General features: G+C 35.9%; 1 long non-coding RNA gene across 1 annotated transcript in view; it reads left to right on the top strand.

Annotated features, from left to right (window-relative positions):
• LOC136849001 (uncharacterized) overlaps window positions 1-23,100 on the top strand; it is a 211,745-nt gene that overhangs the window by 179,970 nt on the left and 8,675 nt on the right. The gene's annotated exons all lie outside the window — the stretch shown is intronic.

The following is a 23,100-nucleotide window of genomic DNA, read 5'->3' on the forward strand; positions in this document are numbered from 1 at the left end:
ATTATGGTAACTCAAATCTTTCGTTTTGGAAGTAACGAAAAATTACAACACACTTCGGTGATCTGGTAGCTAATATGTTCGGATTTATACATACTTAAACTCAGGCACATGTTTTTCCAAAGCAGTAATAATAATGTGATAATAATAATAGTTATCATTTAATTATTCATCATGGGCGCATATCTAAACAGAGGCCAAAAAGCTCAGTAACTTGCTAACCTGGTCTGCAAAGAAAATAAGAGGTATAAATAAAAAAATGCCAAGAAGTAGAGTAAAATACAAAAAAAAAAAAAAAATCTCAATCCAAAAAGAGAACTTTCTCATTATTGTATCGTTCTTTACACTTAGTGCAGAAGTGAGGGATGAAAAGGCTTTCACTCGCAAATAATTTCTCATATCTTCGAGTTATTCCCTTTTTAATTCCTTTAATAGAGGGTTTTTGAGATTTTGCTTCCCATGGCTCTACCATTATTTTACCTTTTTCCTCTTTTTATTTCTCATCTTCCCCATACAAAGCTCTTATATTCTGTTGTAGACGCTTAGGTGGAAAGTCGCAATGGGGGACTAGACTATTGCGTTCCTTACATAAGTACAGTACAGTGCAATACACGAAAAGATTAATGTCCTTAGTGTGTGTGTGTATGTGTGTGAGTGTGTGAGAGAGAGAGAGAGAGAGAGAGAGAGAGAGAGAGAGAGAGAGAGAGCAGCCTCAAGTGGACTGGAGTCCGTGGCAGTTGTGTAGGTGGATGGCGAACTAAAGACTATGGTTGACAGTTTGCTTTAGGTTGCCACACTGAATTTCGTTTGACCACTCTGGCGTGGCATTTTCTTCAGAAACGTTTCTGTCCTTTCAAAGAATTGTTGCTTAATTACATAGGTTTCTTAATCGTATTCACAAGTCTTATGGTTTCAAAATTGGCTGTAAACACAGGACATCTTCTGAAGGTCTTATTTATTCAACTGTAATTGCTAAACAAAGAATGCAGTGTGCACACAAACGCATGTACGCATACACGTAGAAATAGAGACGAAAACATACATCTACATTAAAATTTTATGTTTATTATATTTTTAATGTGGCCTCTTTCTTTCTTAATTTGTAACCAAAACATTTTTGAGAGAAAGAGTTAATGTTTTGGGAAAGGGAACTTTTACGGCTCTCTCTCTCTCTCTCTCTCTCTCTCTCTCTCTCTCTCTCTCTCTCTCTCTCTCTCTCTCTCTCTCTCACACACACACACACACACACACATCTACGATCACTGTATCGCCTGGTTTTCCTGCGAGGTATCCAAAACTGTCTAATCTGCTGACATCTTTTTAACATTTCAAAATATGCAGGTTTATTTTTTTATTTTTATCGTATGTATAGTGAGTAAATTTTCAGACATCGTGACTAGCACTTTGAACTGATCAATTTGGCACCCCTGTCCAGCACGATGGCCTTGAGTGTCGCGGATAAGGTTATCATTTACTGATTATTGGCTAACTAGTTTGAACCGACGATGCTATCATAACCATGTTTTGCATTTTCTATTCAGACTTAAAGATGTAAGTTCCATTCAAAATCACGTTTTTTTTTAACTGGATTTATTGTCTTCGTATATATTTCCATGATAAAATTGATTTTACAATTTCATAAAGGCGTTATGTCACAGATATGATAATTTGGTTGAAGTAAATGTATCTAACCGTGGTTGACGTTTCGTTAAACATTTCATTAAACGAATTGACTCTGGCTATTTATTATTAAATGCTCATGAAGATGACATATCTGCATCCATCTTAACTAATGTCTTCTCTAGCAAAAATGGCAGACTATGTAATGAGTGCGTCAAGGTAAGGAAGCAATTACCCTAAGGTCAAAATTCCTTGGATAATCGACTCTTGATTTGAATTGCAACTGGTTGTTTGCTTATACTGTCCGTGGGGCAAAGCTAGAGAAAAATGGACTTAATATACCAAGATCTTTCAGTGACATGCTTACATTTGTTTGTAAGCAATGCAGATATGCCGTCTGTATGCTATGTCCTAATAGGAATTTGTTTCGGTAGATGGGAATGTGATTCCCAATTTTCTGTCGAAAGAAAGTTCTTGTAACTAAAATTAAATGTAAGCTCACCAGGTTCCGATTTTTCCGATCCCATTAATATTCCGAGTACTTATAAAATGAATGCATTTGATATCCATTTCAGAGATGCTGAATCAGCCAAAAGCCTCCTTTGATTTCTCTTGCATGCTTGGATTTTTCTACAGAGTGGTACGTTGTCGTAGGTTTCTGTTTCCTAAGAGCAGCAGATATGACTTGGACCATCGACGGATGGTCTCTTGTTCGCCACTTTTTCATAAGTTGTATTTCAGCAAAAATCTTTCACATTCACAATTGATCCCTGATCCCCTTGATCTGCCGAGAGCAACCAGATTCGCTGAACAGCAGCACCAATATGTAGTAAATATGCTTCGTTGTCGAACTTCTCAGTTCCAGAGGTCCTTGATTCCTCACACCGCTGGACTGAGGATGTCGTGTAATTGGAACTTAAGAGGTTCAAGCGGAAGTGCAGTGCATTACTACCCTAACACTATGACATTTCAATACATTTTCATCTATTTATTACTTTATTTTGTTTCTTTTTTAATAGGTGGGCTCTCTTCTTTCTGTATTTCACTTTACTTCCTTTTACTTCTTCCTAATGAACACCGTATTCTTTGGAAGCTGGAATTTCAAGTCAGTGGCCTCTGTGGGCGTGTTCCATATGAATAGGTTTCATCTACTGAATATAATAATAATGATAATAATAATAAATAATAATAATAATAATAATAATAATAATAATAATAATAATTCAAGCCCACGGTCATACTTACGACGGTTCAGAGCTTATGTTTGCTGGGGCATCCTAGTCATACTTATAACTTTGGAGGTATCAGTACCATTTTGACAAGGACAGATGTTAAAACTTTAAAGTGTTTTAATACCATTGCGACTAGGACAGATAGAGAGGGAAAGAGAGAGGGTTTTGTAAACAGTCATAAACTTTCAGATTTATTTTCAAATGTCAGTATAGTTTAAAAATTTCAGTTTAGTGACATATGTTAATTTTTTTATTTTGGAATTTTTTTTTTTAAATATGGCCAAAGCAGATACCAAGATAGCTCCTATAAATTGACAAAATATAAAAAAAAAAATCAATAGAAATATAAACAAATCTTTCGGGCCAGCCCTGTGAGAGCTGATAATCAGCTTATTGATCTGGCATAACTGTTTTAATAATAATAATGGGAGCAATACAATGGATGACTTTTTGGTTAGAGAAAAGGTACTGCAGAACAAAATGCAGACATATAGGAAGGTGTGTGCAAAAAATTTGAAACTGGAATGGTCTATATAATCCAAGGTAGGATGTGAAGGGATTGTTGAGCCAACTCTCTTAGAAGTGAAATTTATATGTTAAATGGCAATGAGAGAAAACAGAATGAAGCACTGTGATGAATTGCCTGGTTTGTATGTGTGGTATATAATGAAAAGAAAGGATGAGAAGTGGAAATCCACATAAGACGTAGTAAAAAGCGTTGGTGAAAGAAGCAAACAGAGTATCTTGAGATGATTTATTCATGTCGAAAGAATTGACAGAGATATGGTGGTAGAAGTGAGGAGTAGTATGAAAGAGGTGTTAGAAAGAAAGGGCCTTAATACCCAAGAAACATGAGAGTGGAAGCAAGTTGCTGGTGAACAGCGCAGTGTATGGAAGGAAGGGATGTTCGACGTATTTGTGTATACATTGATGAAGTGGCTAATGTGTCGGTTTTCTTCATGTTTTCAGTAATGATTCAGCAATTAAAGAATGAATACAGTCTTGGACTTTTTTTCCAGGAACCTGCGATGGGGAACAACATATTGAATACACACACACACACACACACACACACACACACACACACACACACATATATATATATATATATATATATATATATATATATATATATATACAAATGGATGTATATATAAATAAAGGCAATGCCACGAAGGAAGGGAACGACAGAGTGGTGCTAGGCCTTTCGACTTATTGTCCTTTACTGAGCTTGCTAAGTAAAAGCCAGTAAGTTGAAAAGCCTAGCACCAGTGCATCTTTTCTCTTTCCTTCGTGGCATTGCCTTTGTTTATATATTGGTATGTATGTATGTGTGTGTGTGTGTATGTTTCAGCATAATTCTGAAATGCATTGAGCAATTTCAACCAAACTTGGTATACATATGACTTACTACCTAGAAAAGAATCCTGTGTGGGAAAGACATCACTAGCACCAAAGGGGTGGGGTGGGGAGGGCTTCCCTGAAACGGGGCTAGTTCTGCCCATAGACTTAGTAAGTAAATAAAGTCTACGAGTTTATCAGACCTCATTTCAGTATACATATGACTACTATCCAGAAAAGAATACTGTGGGGGTAAGACATCACTGACACCAAAGGGTGTGGGTGTGGGAAGGGGTGACTTAAAAATAACGAAAAGCAACAGATATTAGTATGTAATCCATAGTTTTTGAGGTCACTGAGATGAATAGTGACACCCCTGATGCCCTTTAAGTCCAAGTTCATCACTGATAAGAAGGGGGGTGAGAAGGGGTGAAAATAAAATGTCAAAAGTGACAGATATTAGTGTCTAATCCATAGTTTTTGAGGTTGCTGAGATGAATAATGACACTCTCGATGCCCTTTAAGTCCAAGTTCAGCCCCAATAAGAATTGGGGGTAAGAAAGGGTGAAATATAAAATGTCAAAAATGCTGGGCAATGTAATTGAAGCAACTATCTTAACAGGACAGAGAGAGAGAGAGAGAGAGAGAGAGAGAGAGGGTGTTAGGGAGGGAAAGATGGAGAAAAAGTGAGGGAGACCTGGAGAGAGAGAGAGAGAGAGAAAGAGAGAGAGAGAGAGAGAGAGAGAGAGAGAGAGAGAGAGAGAGAGAGAGAGAGAGAGAGAGAGAGAGAGAGTTTACTGGTTGTCATTTAGAGTTTTCCCTGGTAGCACTGGGTTGGTCAGCTAGTATATATATTATATATAAATTTTTTGTAGTGTTTTGTGTACATTTTAAAACTTACATAATGCATAAACTTGCATGCACCATTTTATATATTTATCCATTCACGTGTATATGTGTATATCATCATGAACTCGGACATGAATGCAACAAATACAGTTCTTGAAGAATCCGGATTCCCCAACCATATTTCACGAAACCCCAAGACGTCATTTCACAAACGTGCAATTTAGTGGAATGAATTTCGTTAACTCCCAATTGATTTATTCATACGGACCAAGTGTTGGAATGATAATGACCACTCCAATGAAGATAAGTTAAAAGACAATTCTGATATTCGTGAAATTATCTCGAATTATGTTGGTTGTGCCTTAGCACTGGACCTCACGCAGGTCTTCTCAGCGAATTTACCTTCATTGCTAGTTTACCGATTCCAAGAAGAGAGGAACTTCAATCGCTAAACTACTGACAATAGAAGAGCCAAGTTCAGTGGGCGTTTAGCTCTGATGGCGATACCTTTTAATCAAGGCTGTGGGAAGGTTTCTGTAGGTAATATGTTATTCTGAAAGCCTTTTTTTTTTTTTTACTTCGTAGTTATGGCTGAGAGTATGTCGGTACATGTCGGTATTAGGTTAAGCTGGGGGTAGACTAGAACGAAGTTGGGCGTAGTTAATGATTCCCTGTAGTAGAGATGTCGAGGTATGGTGTTGAGATTATTTACGATAGCAATGGTTATTTGTTCTTGTCTGTAATGGGTTACTTTCTTTCTCAGGGATTATGGTTCCCCTATCTTTACCTCTCCTTTTTAAAGAAATAGTTTGATCAGTTTCTCATGAAGACCTGTAGGATACCAAAGGTTGTATATTGATTAGTGCCATGTGCAATGTGAGTGTTAAGTACTATGTATATATATATATATATATATATATATATATATATATATATATATATATATATATATATATATATATATATATATATATATATATATATATATATATATATATATATATATATATATATATATATATATATAATCTTTCTCCCTTTTCTATGTGGGGTCGTTGTTTCTGACAGTTGTTTGCCTCTCAGGTCTTCTCTAGCTATGTCCATCCACCTTCGCTTCTTCGGTCTTTCTCTTGCTCTCCCACCAGGCGCCTCCATCTGCATCACTCTCCCCCCTACATTTGTCTCATCCCTTCTCATCACATGGCTTTACCACTGCAGTCTTCTTTCCTGGGCCTTCTTTGGTAGTTCTACAACTTTAGTAATTCCTCTCATTCTTTCATTTTTGATCCTGTCCACTTTTGTTACTCCTACACCCACCTGAGCATTTTCATCTCTACCACATCCAATTTCTTCTCTTGCACTCTCTCTGCCGGCCATGTTTGTGCTCCATACACCAAAGCTGGTCTCACCACTGTCTTATACACCCTTCCTTTAAACTTTTATGTTGATTCTGTGGTCCCACAAGATACCTGACATCTTTCTCCAATTTTTCCATCTAGCCTGCACTCTGTGTGTTATTTCTGCATCCAGAATTTCCATCATCAGCTACTGTTGAACCAAGATACCTAAATTTTTGTACTCGGTTCAAATGTCCCTTCCATACTAATCTCGGATCCTTGATCTTCATTAAAACTTAGATATTCATATTTCGTAGTGAAATGTCAACCGAGAAATATCACAATGAGAGGAAAACTATACTCAGATTTCATGTAATCTGAAAGTCAATATACCGTTCACTATGTCTTAGGAGTCAATATCACAACATAATTCCTTTTTATTGTAACACATCTGGGGGGAATAAAGTTGTAGAGGTTTAATTATGATGGCTCGTACTTTAAATGCAAGGAAATTTTATTTGCCTTCATTTGATATTTTCCGCTACTAAATATTGAACGCTTTTGTAATAGAAAGTAATGTCATGTGGTTACTGCTTAATAATGAAGGAGAAGAAAAGGGAATATTCCAGTGCCTCATTCATCATGTCTCTGTCGTGAGGCAACAGCAGTTGCCAAGGAATTCTAATGGAACTATCGTCGTGTGCTTGTTCATTTTTCCTCGTTGTGAACAAAGTTCTCTTTATTTATCATTTTTTCTTTGTAATAAAGACCGACGGTATCCTTTTCCGTTGTCAGTTATGTTTCTGTTTCAAGTCATAGTTTCTGTCGTACATTTTGAGGTCACTTGTTGTTGAAGGTATTTTTCCTTTTGCGGGTCTGGTACTTCAGCGTAACGAACGCCAGTTGATAAAGAAGAACGTCCTGAATATCAGAAGGTGATGAACTGTGATATATTATGAGAATGCGGTAGAGAGCGATTGTAGGCCGTGTATGCATTTGACTCTTATTTTTGCCTCCTTTACTAAAACTGTCGCGTTATCTAGTTGCATTGAGACTGATTATTATTATTATTAAAATAAAATAGTTTTACCAGACCACTGAGCTGATTATCAGCTCTCACAGGGCTGGCCCGAAGGGTTTGTTTATATTGATATTTACTTTTTTTAGATTTTGTCAAATAAATTACAATTTCCCAAAAACTTTATAATTGGATTAGTTGCAAATGTTGAAGTTTCTGGTTAATTGCAAATGTTGAAGTTTCAGACAAATTTCACTGATGGATTTATTTCCAGAACTTGATAGCCGCTGCTGATCACACTTTGGAAATTCACACAGTAAATGTTTAATCGTTATCACTGCTTTTAATATAAAATTTAGGAGCAGGGTTGTGTGGGTATTCATTAGATGTCCGTGCGTTTTAGGAGCATGGCCTGTTTGGGGACGTGTCAGAATTATTTGCGTATCTCCCTCTCTCCATTTTCAAACACTCTGTTTTAATTTATTACTTTCTCTCTTCTCTCTCTCTCTCTCTCTTGCTCTCTCTCTCTTCTCTCTCTCTCTCTCTCTCTCTCTCTCTCTCTTTGAATGGCTCTGGTATGATGTAAAATCCATTTTCAAACACTAGGTTTTATCTGTTTTAATTTATTACTTTCACATTCTTCATTCCTTTTATTTTGCCATTTTTTATTTTTTATAATACTTATTTTTATGTGTTACATAATCATTAATAGTGATATGTTATATGATCATTAAGAGTGATATCTGCATTTGATCTTGTCATGTGGGTTGCTTCTTAAGCTGCTTTGTCAGCCTCTTCATTTCCCTTGATCCCTACATGGGCAGGGATCCAACACATTTCTGTATTTTCCCCATTTTTCTGTAGCTTATGAAGTAATAACTTAATTTGTTGTACAATATTATTTTTGCTTTGTAACTTTGAATGGCTTCCATAGCGCTTCGTGTTTCGCTAAAATCACTAAGGACGCCACCCTGTGGAACACCATTTTGTAGTGGAAATGCATTTGACAAAACATTGTCTATTAAACTGCGATCTGTCAGAAAGTTTTAGATAAACCTAGGTAAATGTCCACGGATGCTATTTTTATAAAACGTTTTTAGTATTGCATACCTCCATGTAGTATCGTATGCCTTTTTCAGTGTCAAACAAGACAACTACAGGAATTTGTTTTCGTTCAAATCCTGTACGTATTTGGTGTTCTAAGTTCGATAGAGAATCTATTACATTGTGACCCGAAGTGAATGGGAGTCAAAATTTTACTTTCTCGAACGTGCCACGTTAGTCGAGCTTGTACCATTTTCTCTAGGAATTTGCATAAGCAACTTGTTAAAGAAATTGTTTTGTAATTATTTACATTACTGGAGTCCTCAGGTTTGGGATAGACATTATTATGGCATTTCGCCGTTCATCAGGAAATAAATTTCGACTCCATAAATTATTACAAAACTGTAATAGGTATGAATTTGCCAAAGGTGCTAAATGGCAGATCATCTCAAAACAAATATTCACCTCAATGAGCAGATTTATTGCTGTTCAAGAGAGCTTATTTTTTTATTTTAATATACATTTTCTATTGTTTCAAATTTTATTTTTATTAATTGGAAGTATTCACCTAACTTTTTAACACTACTTATATTTGCTAAGTTTTCTCCTATTATTTCTTTCAGATGGAGTATTCTTTTTCCATCTTTTGATATGGCATGTCTAAGTGGTTTAACATGGGTACCATTTATTTTCCTGACTCTTTCCCATATTTTTTTTTGTATGGGAGTATTATTAAAGAGATCTGATACATATTTTCTCCACGATATAATTCTTCCTTGAATTACTTCTCTTGAAAAATTATTGTTTCCAGGAAAGTTTTGATACACGGTTAGCTTAAATTGCATTCAGTAAACAGAATATAATTCTGTTTAGGTGGCAGCCACCTTAGAGCTTGCAGTAAACTTGGTATCAAAGAGTTTATGTGGACAGCGTGTGTTTGTTCGTGTGCATATGTGTAAACGATCATTTTAATTCATATCCTTAAATGGAAAATTTCAGCATGAGTCGAAGGAAATTTTGAAACAAAAATAACAGTGACATGTTAGTTCCAAGAATAATTTCCACCACAAGTTATAAGGCTGCAATCAATATCGAAACAGCATAATTGGAATATAGCCTAGATTGTCTCGTAACAACCAGCATTAAAAGCAATTACGTGATCCGCCTGTCTGTGCAATTGTTCGGAAGTTTCCCAATTATCAGAGATCGAGTGGGAAAGGAATAGGGAAAGAGACAGAGAATAAGAAAAAGGAGAGAGAAATGGAGTAAAGCTTGATAGGAAACCGTATTGACAGCAAATGTGGAAGGAAACCGCGGGGAGAACTAAGTGTGCATTGAATGCGTAACTGTATGATCGAGTCTGCGCGGAAAGAGAGAGAGAGAGAGAGAGAGAGAGAGAGAGAGAGAGAGAGAGAGAGAGAGAGAGAGAGAGATTGCTTTGCGATAAACTGAGCGAATGATAAATGGCCCAACTAGCTGAGGTCATTTAACGCAGAGAGGAAAAAAAGTAAAAGAATGAAAATTCTTCAGTCTCGAGTTTCACCACTGTTCCCAAATCCCACCAATCAGTTTTCTTTCCATAAGTTGAAAAAAAAAGGTCTGCATATAGCAATTGAAAACACCAAGATGGGGCTAATAAACTTGGAGCTGGCGCATCTCTGTTGTTGAATGTCTATCTGCGCTGGGTTTAGTTTTTATTTTAATTGTAGTGAGGAAAAAACATACGTGGTATGTGAAAAGTAAATTCTAAATGCATAGTAGCTGCATGTCTTTTTTCACTTAGTTATTGATGTGATTGAAGAAAACAGTTGCTAAATTTACTGTAAAATTTTTTTGCTGGAAAATAAGCCGTGAAATTCTTGGCTACAAAAATCAGGAGATCGGTATAAAAATGAAACTTATAACCTCAGTTGTCTACCAGACTGGGCTTACTCGACCTGCATACTGCTGGAAGACTTTGTCGAAGCCTTATTTATGATACATGCCATATTTTGCTTGTGTTTATTGCAATTTCGAGAAATAGACCATTCTTTAATTTTTTTATGTTCGATGAAGGTTTGATATGTGTTAATTTCATATACAAGAAACATTTGTTTATTATGTTTATTATGATGTCAGTGAAATTTTGTTGATTTTTATTTTTATTTAAAATCGTGTTAATTACAATTTGATTAGAGGTTTTGTATAATCTGTGAATTCAAAATATTTCCAGACTGACTGAGTTGACCAGGATTAGGCAACATCTTGTAGTAATGCAGACAATACAGAATCATTGAGATAGGAGGCAAACCTGCATATTAGCCGAGGAGAGAGAGAGAGAGAGAGAGAGAGAGAGAGAGAGAGCAGAAAGCTATCCTGATATACAGCATTTCAGTGTTAGCTGGAAGCAAGGAGTCGTTCTAAGGAAAGACGCTCAGTCAGTCCTCCTCTACTGGCAACGATCGGCTCAGAGTGTAAAACATCGTGCTTAGTGTTGTGAATAAATTTCAGAATTTACCGTTTGCTAAGTGTTTTAATCTCACTATTTGTAAAGCCATTATCATCTCAGGACCTCCTTTCCCACATTGCAGGCCATAACATTGTCATGACCAGGATTAAATGTGTGGCAGTAATTTGGTGTAATTTTTCTCAGTATCAGCCTCCGAGTTAACAGAAATTGTTGAATTGGCCATTGGAAGGATATGGAAGCAAGGAATTTGTAACTGAACAACAAAACCTATCCTGTGCAGAGCAAAAGATAGGAATAAGGTCGGCAAAAAAGACAGCTGAAAGACAGAGAGCATATGAAGAGAAAGTAAGATTAGAGGTGACACAAAAAGCTGAGATAGACAAGAAACAGAAAGGCAGTAGAAACAAAAACTTCAAGTAAGTCTCAAGACAGAAATTGAAAGACATGTAAGCTGTGCTAGCAGTGGAAAGAATGATGACCTGGACTCTTTCATTGAAAGATCAGAGAGGTTTGCCGTGGGCTAAGGCTGGTGTAGGGATGAGTGGGCTGTTTGTTTAAGTCCACTACCAACCTTTTGATGAAACCTTGCAGTTTGATAGCCCAAAGAGAGAATTGTTAAAAGAGATATTTAATGACTGAGGAGGGATTTAGAAAGAGATTCTGTGAAACTAGGCCATTTAGGTTGAGCAGCTAGTCTACAGAGATATTTTAATAGGTACAGTGAAATGGATGAATGCAGAAGAGAGTTTGATGATTTGGCAGAGTTGAATAACAGGGAACAGCTTGTCAGTGCATGTTCAACCAGGATGGCACTATTCCTCAAGGAACTATTACCAGGAGGCATTGGCAAAACGGTGAAACTTGAAGAGCAGTACAGTACCTGGAGGCTCGTGGGATAAGCTTAATGGAATGCCAGAAGCCAATGAAGAGGTCTAATGCTGGTATCCAGAAACCCAAGGACTACAAGATGGTTGAACAAAAGCAAATTGATAAAAGTAAAGGTAGGTGCAGCAAGGACACTTAGCCAAGGAATGCATGCCTATTAGGGTTAAGACTGGGCAGAAGATGACTGACAAAAGTGAAGGTAGGTACACAAACCTTGGCACTTAGCCAAAAACTGTGTGCTTGTTAAATGTAAAGACTAGCAGAAGTTCAAGTACAAGGCAGCTAGCGCTGAGGAAGTAGAAGTGAGGGAGGTGACCACTATCATTTGTGAAGATGTTAACATAACCTTAATGGAAGAATATGTCAACGATGGTAGGCTGAAACTGGCAGATGGAGATGAACATGCAGATCCAGTTAGTGAAGAATATATAGGCAGGGAGAAGGTAACTGTGCTACAGGATACAGGTTGTGCAAGTGCAGAGAAATGACTGAAGGTGAGGCTATTCTTGGAAACATTCAAGGCATAGAGTACCCCAGAGAAATGAATGAAGGTGAGGCTAAGATGGTCAAGAAAGCTGTAGGGACAGACGACCAAAGGGATTGGCCAGAGGAAAAGGCTAGTACTGAGACAGCAGCAATTTATGACCAAAGCTCAAGTCCAGTAAGAGAAATACACCATCAAGCTACTAGAAGAGGCTTTTAGCATTCCATAGTACAAGAGCAAAGCATCTAAAAGAAGAGGAAAACTGGCAGTAGAACTGGCCTCGGCAAACAAAAGGGAAAAATTAAAAGCATTATCAAATCTTGGAGGAGTGAAAGTGTACTGCTCAGTACATTCTTTCTGGATTCACTCCAAGGTAATGATATTTGCACCCCAATTGATGACATACTTGGAAGAAAAACTTTTTAAGGAATTAAAAGATCAAGTGTGATTAGAATTGAAAGGATGAAGAAGTAGATCAATGGAGCCATAGTTCCGCTGTCAAATGTAGTTATTACATTCAATTCAACCCGCTTACCAAGTGTAATAAAAGTAACATGGTTGCATTTTAAGGTTATGCAATATAGCCCAAGACTAAGGAGATGCTTTTATTGTCAATAAGATGGTCATACAGTATGTTGGGGTCTTGTAGGCAGAAGCTACAAGGCAAGCCTACCATATATGTTAATTGTAGTGAACCAGAGCATGGTGTATGTTATAAGGAAGCAAAATGTGTATATTGTGGAGAGAATCATCCATCCTCTTCCCAGAACTGTGATGTGTACATCATGGAAAAGGAGATACAGACCTTAAGGGTAACTGAATGCACCACATTTACAGAGGCTAAACAAAGTTTTAAGCCAGTATGTTAGACCAAGAATATCCGTTTCGAGTATTGCTGCTAACCATAGAAGAAATGTAAATGCTACCAGAAGTGCTTCCTCTGGTAATACAAAGGGAAGATCAGTAGTGACATGTGCTCTTGCCTCTTGGGAGGCTGCATCAGTAGTTTCTGGCAGTCCTGCCTCTTTGAAGGCTACACCAGTAATTTCTGGCTCTCCTGTCTCTTCAGAGACTGCGCCAGTGATTTCTGGCACTTGCTTTTCAGAGGCTGTGCCAGATATGCCTGGTACTCCCGCCCCTCTGGAGGCTTTACTAGTTATACCTGGTGGCAGCCTCTTTGGAGACTGCACAAGCTGTAGCTGGCACTCCTGCCTTGATGGAGGCTGTATTATCAATATTTGGTCCCCGTGTCTTCTTGGAGCGTGTACCAGCTGTGACTGGTGTTCCTGATGCTCCAGAGGACGTACAAATTGTTTGTGGCACTTCCACCTCTCCTCAGGCTTCCTCTTTCGTTGACGAGCTTTGCATGGTATTAAATTACGGAAACCACTGTTCTTGCAACTTTGAAGGAGAGTGGAGCTGGACGGCATGTTGCTCCACCCATAGAACTAGAGTACCATAATTATGTAGTCGAGAGACAGAAAATTTTTATGTTAAACCATGCCCTCAGTGCTGAATCCGATCTTGACAGACTAAGATTACAGTGTACAGCCATACCCCGAACTTACGCGAGGTTGGGTTCCAGAACCCCTCACGCAAGGCAAATTTTTGCATAAGTTTAGCATAGTCTCTAAAAATGCTGATAAATGGTTATTTTCTAAAATGTAATTGCTAAATATGACCCAATCATGCTCCTAAATTATTAAGCTAGCTTTTAAATGATATTAAAGTTACTGTAATTTCATTTAAATGCTAGCTTAATACATTACCCTTAAAAAAAGAAATAAATGGTTGACATAAACTTAGAGAGTTGGATGAGAATTCGGTCTCTCACCCCTTCCGACCAATCTATTTTTAGAAGTCTTCTCAACCTCTTTTTAATATCTTCTTTATTCTACATCTCTTTCTCTTTGTTCTGAATTGCTTTTTCATGAACAAGCAGTGTTTTTTATTTTGACTAATACAGCTCTTAGTTACTGTGTGTCTATGTTTTAGAACGTATTTGCCACACCAGTGCATTTACATTTCATAGACATTACAGATAAAATTTGATTAATTTAAACTATCTACTTTGCAGGTAAAGACGTACAGAGAAATAATAATTGTGTATAAAACTATGTGAGAGAGAGAGAACTAGAGAGAGAGAGAGAGAGAGAGAGAGAGAGAGAGAGAGAGAGAGATTATCCTTACTTGAAATATCAAGTTAAATTATTTATGAATTATTACAGACAGACAGAATAACAGAGAGAGAGAGAGAGAGAGAGAGAGAGAAAATTATTCTTACCTTAGATATCATAAGATGGAAATTCAGTATTAAACTAACTTTTGAATGAAATTAAAGTTATTGTAATTTCATTTAAAAGTTAGCTTAATACATTACCCTTAAAAAAAGAAATAAATGGTTGATGTAAGAACATAGGAGAGGGTGAAGATTAGTATACTATTTCTTTCTCCCCCATTCCACCGATCTATTTTTAGAAGTCTTCTCAACCTCATTTTTAAAAACTCTTTTATTCTGTCTCTCTCTCTCTTTGTTCTGAAATGCTCTGTGTGTCTGTTTTAGAACGGCGCATTTACAGTTTGCAGATGGCACATGTAAAATTAAATCAATTTAAAATTATCCACTGTACAGGTAAAGACATACAGAGAAACAGTAATGTGTAGGTTGCGCTAGCTGTGAAAGAGAGAGAGAGAGAGAGAGAGGAAACAGTTGTCCCTCACCTAAGAGAGAGTGAAATTTTTTATGAATTATTACAGAGAGAGAGAGAGAGAGAGAAAGAATTACATAAGGTACCTTTGACCTGCTAATCAGCAACACTCCCCATTTTTGTCATGTTAAAGTGACAAGTCTGACAGCTTTGCCTTCGAGCTTCTTCTCAAAAGATATTTGTTTGTTGAAAATACATATCACATATGAATTTTGTAAATTACAGTTATTTTATTATTATTATTATTATTATTATTATTATTATTATTATTATTATTATTTATTTATTATATTATTATTAAAATTATTATTACTTTTTATTAGGTAAAAATTATTTATCATATAAAACAAATAAACATATATATACATGTACTATAAAAATTGTCTTGTCTCAGTAAAAGACAGAGAGAGAGAAATTATTACTTTTATTATTTAATATTTAATTTACACATAAAAGCTTGAAAACTTATAAATTACATAAAAAATTAAAAAAACGCTTTTGAGGGGTTTCTCAGTATTCGCAAATGTTTGCGTGTCTGAAAAACTCGTGTATGACAATTAGTTAGGTTCCATTGAAAAGTTTGTGTGTCTGTGAATTTGCGCAACTTGAATCGCACAAGTTCGGGGTATTACTGTATATCCAGGTTAGGATCCAAGGGCAGTTACCACTGTAGGTAACAGTATTGCTCCTCCCCTGTTGGGCCTCCATGTTGAGAGGGACTTCATCTTGGACAAAATTTATGTTATTCGTTGTATGATGAATTATTTAAACCTCCCTACGACTTCTGGCATGGCAGTGGACTGTTCACAGGAGAACTCTATCAAAATCAAGGTGTGTTAAAGCATTAATACCGTATAACAAATCCAAAAGAAGTAGATATCTTCATGATCCAACCTTGACTCACTTCGACTCCCTTTTTGGGAGTGAAAGTTAGTCAAGATTTCTAACCTTGGAAACAGAACAAAAAATTTCAGCCCTAAAGTTTAAAAACTACTTATTAAACAGATATTCAGCTACCCGAAATGTTGTTCAGACAAATAAAGAAAAGACGTGACTTATAGAAGCCACAACAAAAAGCCACTCTGAAGATATTTGTCTATAAAAAGTATTAATAATATTAATGTAAAAATAAAAAAAAACCAGACTATGAATAGCATTCAGTGTACCATTGTACTTCGTGAAAATAATAATGAACTGGTGGAGAATAATGTGCTGTTGGACTCTCTTAAAAAGAGATATCCCAACATCCAAGATTGTGATGTATATACAATACTATGTAAACAGAACAATAAAATTTTAAGAATTGGAAAAATAAAATTTGAAGGTCAAGATCTACCCCAAAAAATATGAATCTTAGGCTAAAACAGAGAATTAAGACTTTATGTCCCAAAGCCACTACAATGTCAAAATTGTGGTGAATATGGGCATTTGAAGAAAAATTGTAGAAATGAACCTGTACGTACGTATTGTGGATCGACGAACATACCACACAATGTGTAAATGTCCAAAGAATGCATGTATTATATATACAATACAGAATTGAAAATATTACAAGAAAGAACTGGGATGTCTATAAAAGAGGCTAGATTGGAATTGAAAGTCAGAGGAATTCAAAATCCAGCTAAGATACATAGATATTCTCCAATAACAAGAACCAATAATGAAATAAAAACACACAGACAGATGTAACAAAGCACATAAAGGTAAATCTCAAGAAGAAATAAATACGTTACAGAAAAATAAACTAAAATGGTAAAGAACCATGAAACAGGTGCAAATGATATGACAGTACTTTTCAAATTCATTTCAAATATTAATACAAATAGGAGAACAAAAAGAATACTACTACAGAAGTAGCAAAGGAAAGAGAACACCACCCGAAACACAAAACCCAACCATTATTAGAGAAACATCAGTTAAACCAAAGACGAAAGGTATAAAGACAGAACAAAAACAACAATAAATTAAAAATATACGTTTGTCTCCTCAAATAATAGTAAAACCTATGGAAGCAGATATCCAAAACACGGAAAAATTAGAAGAGAACCATACCATAGATAAGAATGATTATGTCAAGGGTGAAGAGATTACTCCATCACCTATAATTGGTACAACAAGAGCAAATGAAACAAAAATTATACTTGATAACACATGTGGATGTAATGCATGCTTCCTTGAATTATGCAATAATAACAAAACATAACAAAAGATGGTTTAACAAACATTTTAAGAAATTTTATGAAGTTTAGAAAAAAAGAAACCACTGATTTGAACACTCATGAAAAAGGTTGTGTGTGCATTGAACACAATACATTATAAAGGAAAACAAATAAATGTCGTGAGTAAATTAGAAAAAATCCAACTTGATAATACAAAAAAAGAAAGCAAAACTCGACCGCCATAACAAAATATTTTCAATAGCTATATTATACAGTGGAACGTAAATGGTCTGTAGACCAGATTACATACAGAAGAAATACAATGATTACTGAAATAATATGAACCAATGATGATATGTTTACAACATGTCAAGAAAACTGTATCAACAATAGGTAAATACACCTTAGCATCGACATCACGAGAGGAAGAAGGATTTTAGGTACAGCCATATTTGTACACAAAGTAGTTTATGACAAAGTACCTGTAAATATTACTGACTTGTGATTTTAATGTTCACAACCAAATATGGGACTATAATTGTACAAAGTCAAATAGAGCAGGAAGAAAAATAGAAGAATTCATGGATTCAGATGACATGTGCTATATAAATGGTAATGAAATGAGGACATATTATTCAAAAACACATGGAACATTTTCCTCAGTAGATTTGACTCTGTGCCTCAAGTATAGTAGACAGATTAGATTGGAATACAGTTGATGACTTGTACATCAGTGATCATTTCCCTGTATTAATTACTTTATTACAGAATAATCCTACAAAGCATGTCCCACGCTATAACATTTATAAAGCAGATTGGGAGCGATGTGGAATTTACACTAATAATATCCCACCATTTGAATATTTAAAAGACAATAATGAAACTAATAAATTTCTTGTTGATTCCATTAAAAAAATTGCTATATTATTACTAGATATTGATACATTAAAACCTCCATTCAACAAAATATCTGCAAAATGTAAAAAAAGAATTAATTCAAGGAAGAATCATTTCATGGAGGAAATATGTATTAGATCTCTCTAATAACACTCCCATACAAAAAATATGGGAGATTTTCAGGAAAATAAATGGTCCCATGTTAAACCACCTATGCATGCCATATTAAAAGATGAAAAAAAAAATACTCCAACCAAAATAAATAAGTAATTAGAGAAAACTTAGAAAATATAAGTGGTGATAAAAATTTAGATGAATACTTCTGCACAAAGAAAAATAATATAGAATTAATAACAATAAATTTTGAAACAATAGAAAATATATATTATAATAAAAAAAATTTAATATGGAAGAGTTGGAGTACATTCTCCTAAACAGCAATCAATCTGCTCTTGGAGTTGACAGTATTTTTTTTAAGATGATGTGCCATTTAGCACCTTTGGCAAAGTCATGCCTATTTTTACAGTTTTATAATCATTTATGGATTCGAAATTTATTTCCTGATGAATGGCGAAATGCCATAATAATTCCTCTTCCCAAACCTGGAAAGGATCCCATTAATGTAAATAATTACAAAACAGTTTCTTTGACAAGTTGCTTATGCAAATTGCTAGAGAAAATGGTAAATGCTCGACTAATATGGCACATTTGAGAAAATAAAATTTTAACTCATAGTCAATTTGGGTCACAAATACATTAGATTCTGTTGAACTTAGAAGCCACATACGTAGAGGATTTGAACAAAAACAAATTCCTGTAGCTGTCTTTTTTTGACACTGAAAAGGCATACGCTACTACATGAAGGATGCAATATTAAAAATGTTATATAAAAATAGCCATCTGTGGACATCTACCTAAATTTATCCAAAACTTTCTGACAGATTGCATTTTTCAGGTGAGAATTGATGATGTTTTGTCAAAAAAATTTCCACTTGAAAATGTTATTCCACAAGGAAGCACCCTTAGTGGCATGCTGTTTACTGTAGCTAAAGTATATCACTAATAATCTACATATTGGAATTAAAAGTAACATGCATATGGAAGATTTTGCCACATATTTTTCAGCATCTCGCACAAGACATAAGAGGACACGGACGTGTACCAGAAGAGCTCTCTTCACGGACAGGACCACCGGACGAGTCTTTTTAACAGGAACAAAATCATCCCTCCTACAAATGTTGGCAGAGGGAGGAACAACTGCACACTTCTTCTTCAATTTGCATAAATCTTGAATGTCAGAAACACTGACGTCGGGAGGGGGAGAGGCACGGCTGTGGTTTGAAGCAGACAAAGATATGATAGGTCTGAGACACTTCCTTACTAGTTGAGAGGAAGAGACAGTCTCTAATTTGCCATCGCTTGACAGGAACAGTGGAAGACAAAGAAGAAGACTGCCTGAACCCAGGAGTTGGAAGAAGGGCCAGATGTCGGAGCAGGAGGAGGTAAGACAACACACTGGGACGAGAGCAGGATAGTCAGCTGGGGAGTTGAAACAGCTGATGAACTGGGCATGGGAGGGGAGGAAGCTGCTGGGACGGGGACTGACAAGGCGGCTGACCCAGGCCAGTGTGAATTCAAGTAGTGGGAGAACAGGCCATCCAAAAGCTGTTAACCCTGATAGGCCTAGAGAAGCCCAGAGACCAGCCACCTTCTGTACATAGGAATCTGAAAGGGTAGAACAAGATGGAGGCACATCTGCCGGGGCGGGGGGGAGATGATGTACCCCGCTCCAACTTCCTCCTATGCTACCTCTTCTTGGCAAAAAACCTCCACTGCTCAGGAGCCCAAGAACGACACTCATGGCAAGGATTACTGATATTACAATCGTTAGCTCTGCATTGGCTACACGTAGAATGGGGATCAGTCTCAGCCGATGCCAAAAACCGAGGGCAAAGATAGCCATCAACACCAGGGCACATCCTCTGATGCTTGGAAGGACTGGCAGAAACTGGAGGCTGGGATGATTCTTGAAGATACATGATCACACAAAAGCACACAGCACATGAAAACACAGAATCGCCTAAAACTGCAAGTAAACAAAGCACAACAAAATAAGTAAAAAACACCGGCTTCGGAGAGACAAGCAAAAGCATGTCTTCTTACAAGATCGGTAAAGAAGAAACTGAGGCATCATTCCTTCAATACATGCGCGAAGGAACTTGATGATCACCACCTAGGCCTATCAGCCTACCTTGTTGCCACCAATTCCTTCTTTGTTATTTTTACTGGTTTCCAGCTGGCACTAAAAGAATTATCTGTAAGTTAAGACCCAGGTTTGTTCCACATATGAACAGCTCATCTTTACAATTTGAGTGAACTGCCACTCTCTCTCCATAAAGAATTAGTAATAATGAAAAGTGCCCTAAGTATTCAGACAAGTGATTCACCAACCAAAAAAATTATTTGAATTAAGAGATGTATTTATAAACAGTGTTGTCTATCATTGATAATGGAAGCGAAATACAAGGCTCAGTTTCGGACATAATGCCGAAACTGTTGGACCCAGTTCACAATGAAGGCCTTAGAATATGTTCAGGAGCCTTTAGATAATCATCAAACTCATCTTTGCAAGTTGAGTGAACTACCACTATCTCTCCATTGAGAATTATTAATGAAAAATGCCCTAAGAATTCAGGCAAATGATTCACCAACCAAAAAACTATTTGAATTAAGAGATGTATTTATAAACAATCATTCACTGCCTTTCCCAGTTGGAGCTAAAAGATTGAGTCACTGTATACAATTATACACTCACCTTAATAGTAAAATTACCTCCCCCTGGGACTATGAATAAAATGAGAATTTGCACACACTTATACCCAGAACACCATAGACAACATATGTTCATATCATCCGAAAAGGCTTACATTACGCAATATACAGACAGACCTAAATCACAATACGGAGTGGGATATACTGCAGTATCCCAAAACAAAACGTATCAGTTCTCTCTACCTGATAATGTCTCAGTATTTACAGCTGAGTTGTGTGCAATAGCATCAGCCATAAAAATACTTAAAGAAACCTCATTCAATAATCTTGTTTTTAGTGACTCAAGAAGTGCTAGAGGCCATCCAAAGTTACAAACCAAAAAATAACATTGCACAATAAATTAAGTTATTACTCCACAAGTTGTACTGTATATATAATAATGGGAAAAATATAGAAATATGTTGGACCCCTGCCCAAATAGGGATTAATGGAAATAAAGAGGCTGATAAAGCAGCCAAAGAAGCAGCCCATATGATAAGATCAAATGTAAATATGGGTATCCTATTAATGATTATGAAACACAAGTATTATAAATAAATGGCAAATTATATGGAATGAAGAACCTGCAAATAATAAATTGAAACAAATAAAACTGGTGTTAGAAAATGAAGTTCATCATACCAAATAGAGAGACATACACAAGTAATTCTGACATGTCTCCGAATATGCCATACTCATCTGACACATGGACACTTAATGAACAGCCCACATAACCCTGCTCCCAAATGCTCAGAATGCAAAGTTATACAGTATATAATAACAATTAAACATGTTGTGTGAATGTCCAAAATATAACCAACAAGGTTATTAATTTTCAGAAATAGATCGATCAGTGAAATTTTGTCAGAATCTGCAATGTTTTCAATTGTTCCAATTTTAATATAAGTTGGAATTTAATTGATAAAATATAAAAAAGTCATCAATGAAAATACAAAAAACCTTGAGGCATTTAATGCAAAAAAAAAAAAAAAAAATTAAATCTTATTCTGATTTTTATCATTACTTTTATTTTTAATTGTGCAGGTGGAAACATGAGTAAATGTATTTCATGTGTGTGTTCCAGTGTAGAAGCATATGCAATTTTGCATTCTTTTTTTTAAATTCCAATCTAATCCATTGGGCCAGCCCTGTGAGAGCCATTAATCAATTCAGGGTTCTGAAACTATTTTAATAGTAATAATAATTTCATATATTCTTCATATGGGATCTAAAACTGCTGTTCTGAAAGTTGGTTTTTTAGATAAAGGGATGATTTTGAAAGACTTCTAAAACACTAATCAAATCACTCTGGTAAGGCATGTTTTGGATAATTTTATCAGTTTAGTCTTGTATTATTTGGGGTGGGCTTTATTCACTGGCCTTTATTTTTGTCTCATCCTGCCAGGTACTGTAAATCATATTGATGTTTTCAATGTTTCCACATATTCTTCTTATGGGATCCAAAAGTGCTGTTCTACAAGTTGATTATTCATTGTCTGATGGTATCACCATCCCCTGTGAACACTTTTCATGGTTTTGTATACAGTATAGTAAATTTAACTCTTTACAACAATTATTTTAGCAATCATACAGATTTTAGGTGGTGTTCAAGCTATGGTTTCAACCATTATTTCTTTTTTACTAGCAGTCTAAATGATATATATCTTTGATGAGGGATAATAGCTTTCAAGTCCGAGAGATGTTATTTTGAATTTACAGGGTACTTATAATACATTATACGTTATGTACATGTGGTCAAGTGTTTTTTTTTTTACTTTGGTTTTTTGTTCATACAGTTCTAGAGGTCTATAAGAGGCTGTTTTTATTCTTATTTTTATTCTTAGGATGGGGACTTAGAAGAATCTAAATTTATGCACCAGTCATGCTATCCAGGGAGAAGAATTAGTTGCTGTAAGATGTTATCAGTTACTGAAGTTTGTCTAGGTAATTTTGTGTGGCTATAACAAAGCTACAGCTCAAAGGACAGATGAACCAAGGGCTCATATTAACAGTACAGTATATGCAGTGCTCCTATTGCTTTTGAGGGTCATCAGTCCATTGACACCAAATGCAGCAGTAAGAGCAAAGCTGGACTAGGGACTCACTACATTATCCGAGAGTAATCAAAACCTTATTTGGTGCCATATGATTCACCGAGAAAAAAAAAATCTGTCCAAATAGCTCAAGGAGAATAATGGAGTGGCAGGGGCAAGAGAGGTCAGGCTAATTTAGTTGAGAGCATCTACATAATCTAAGGATAATTATGAAG

Source organism: Macrobrachium rosenbergii, chromosome 20 (assembly GCF_040412425.1).
Source record: "Macrobrachium rosenbergii isolate ZJJX-2024 chromosome 20, ASM4041242v1, whole genome shotgun sequence".
Lineage (NCBI taxonomy): Eukaryota > Metazoa > Arthropoda > Malacostraca > Decapoda > Palaemonidae > Macrobrachium > Macrobrachium rosenbergii.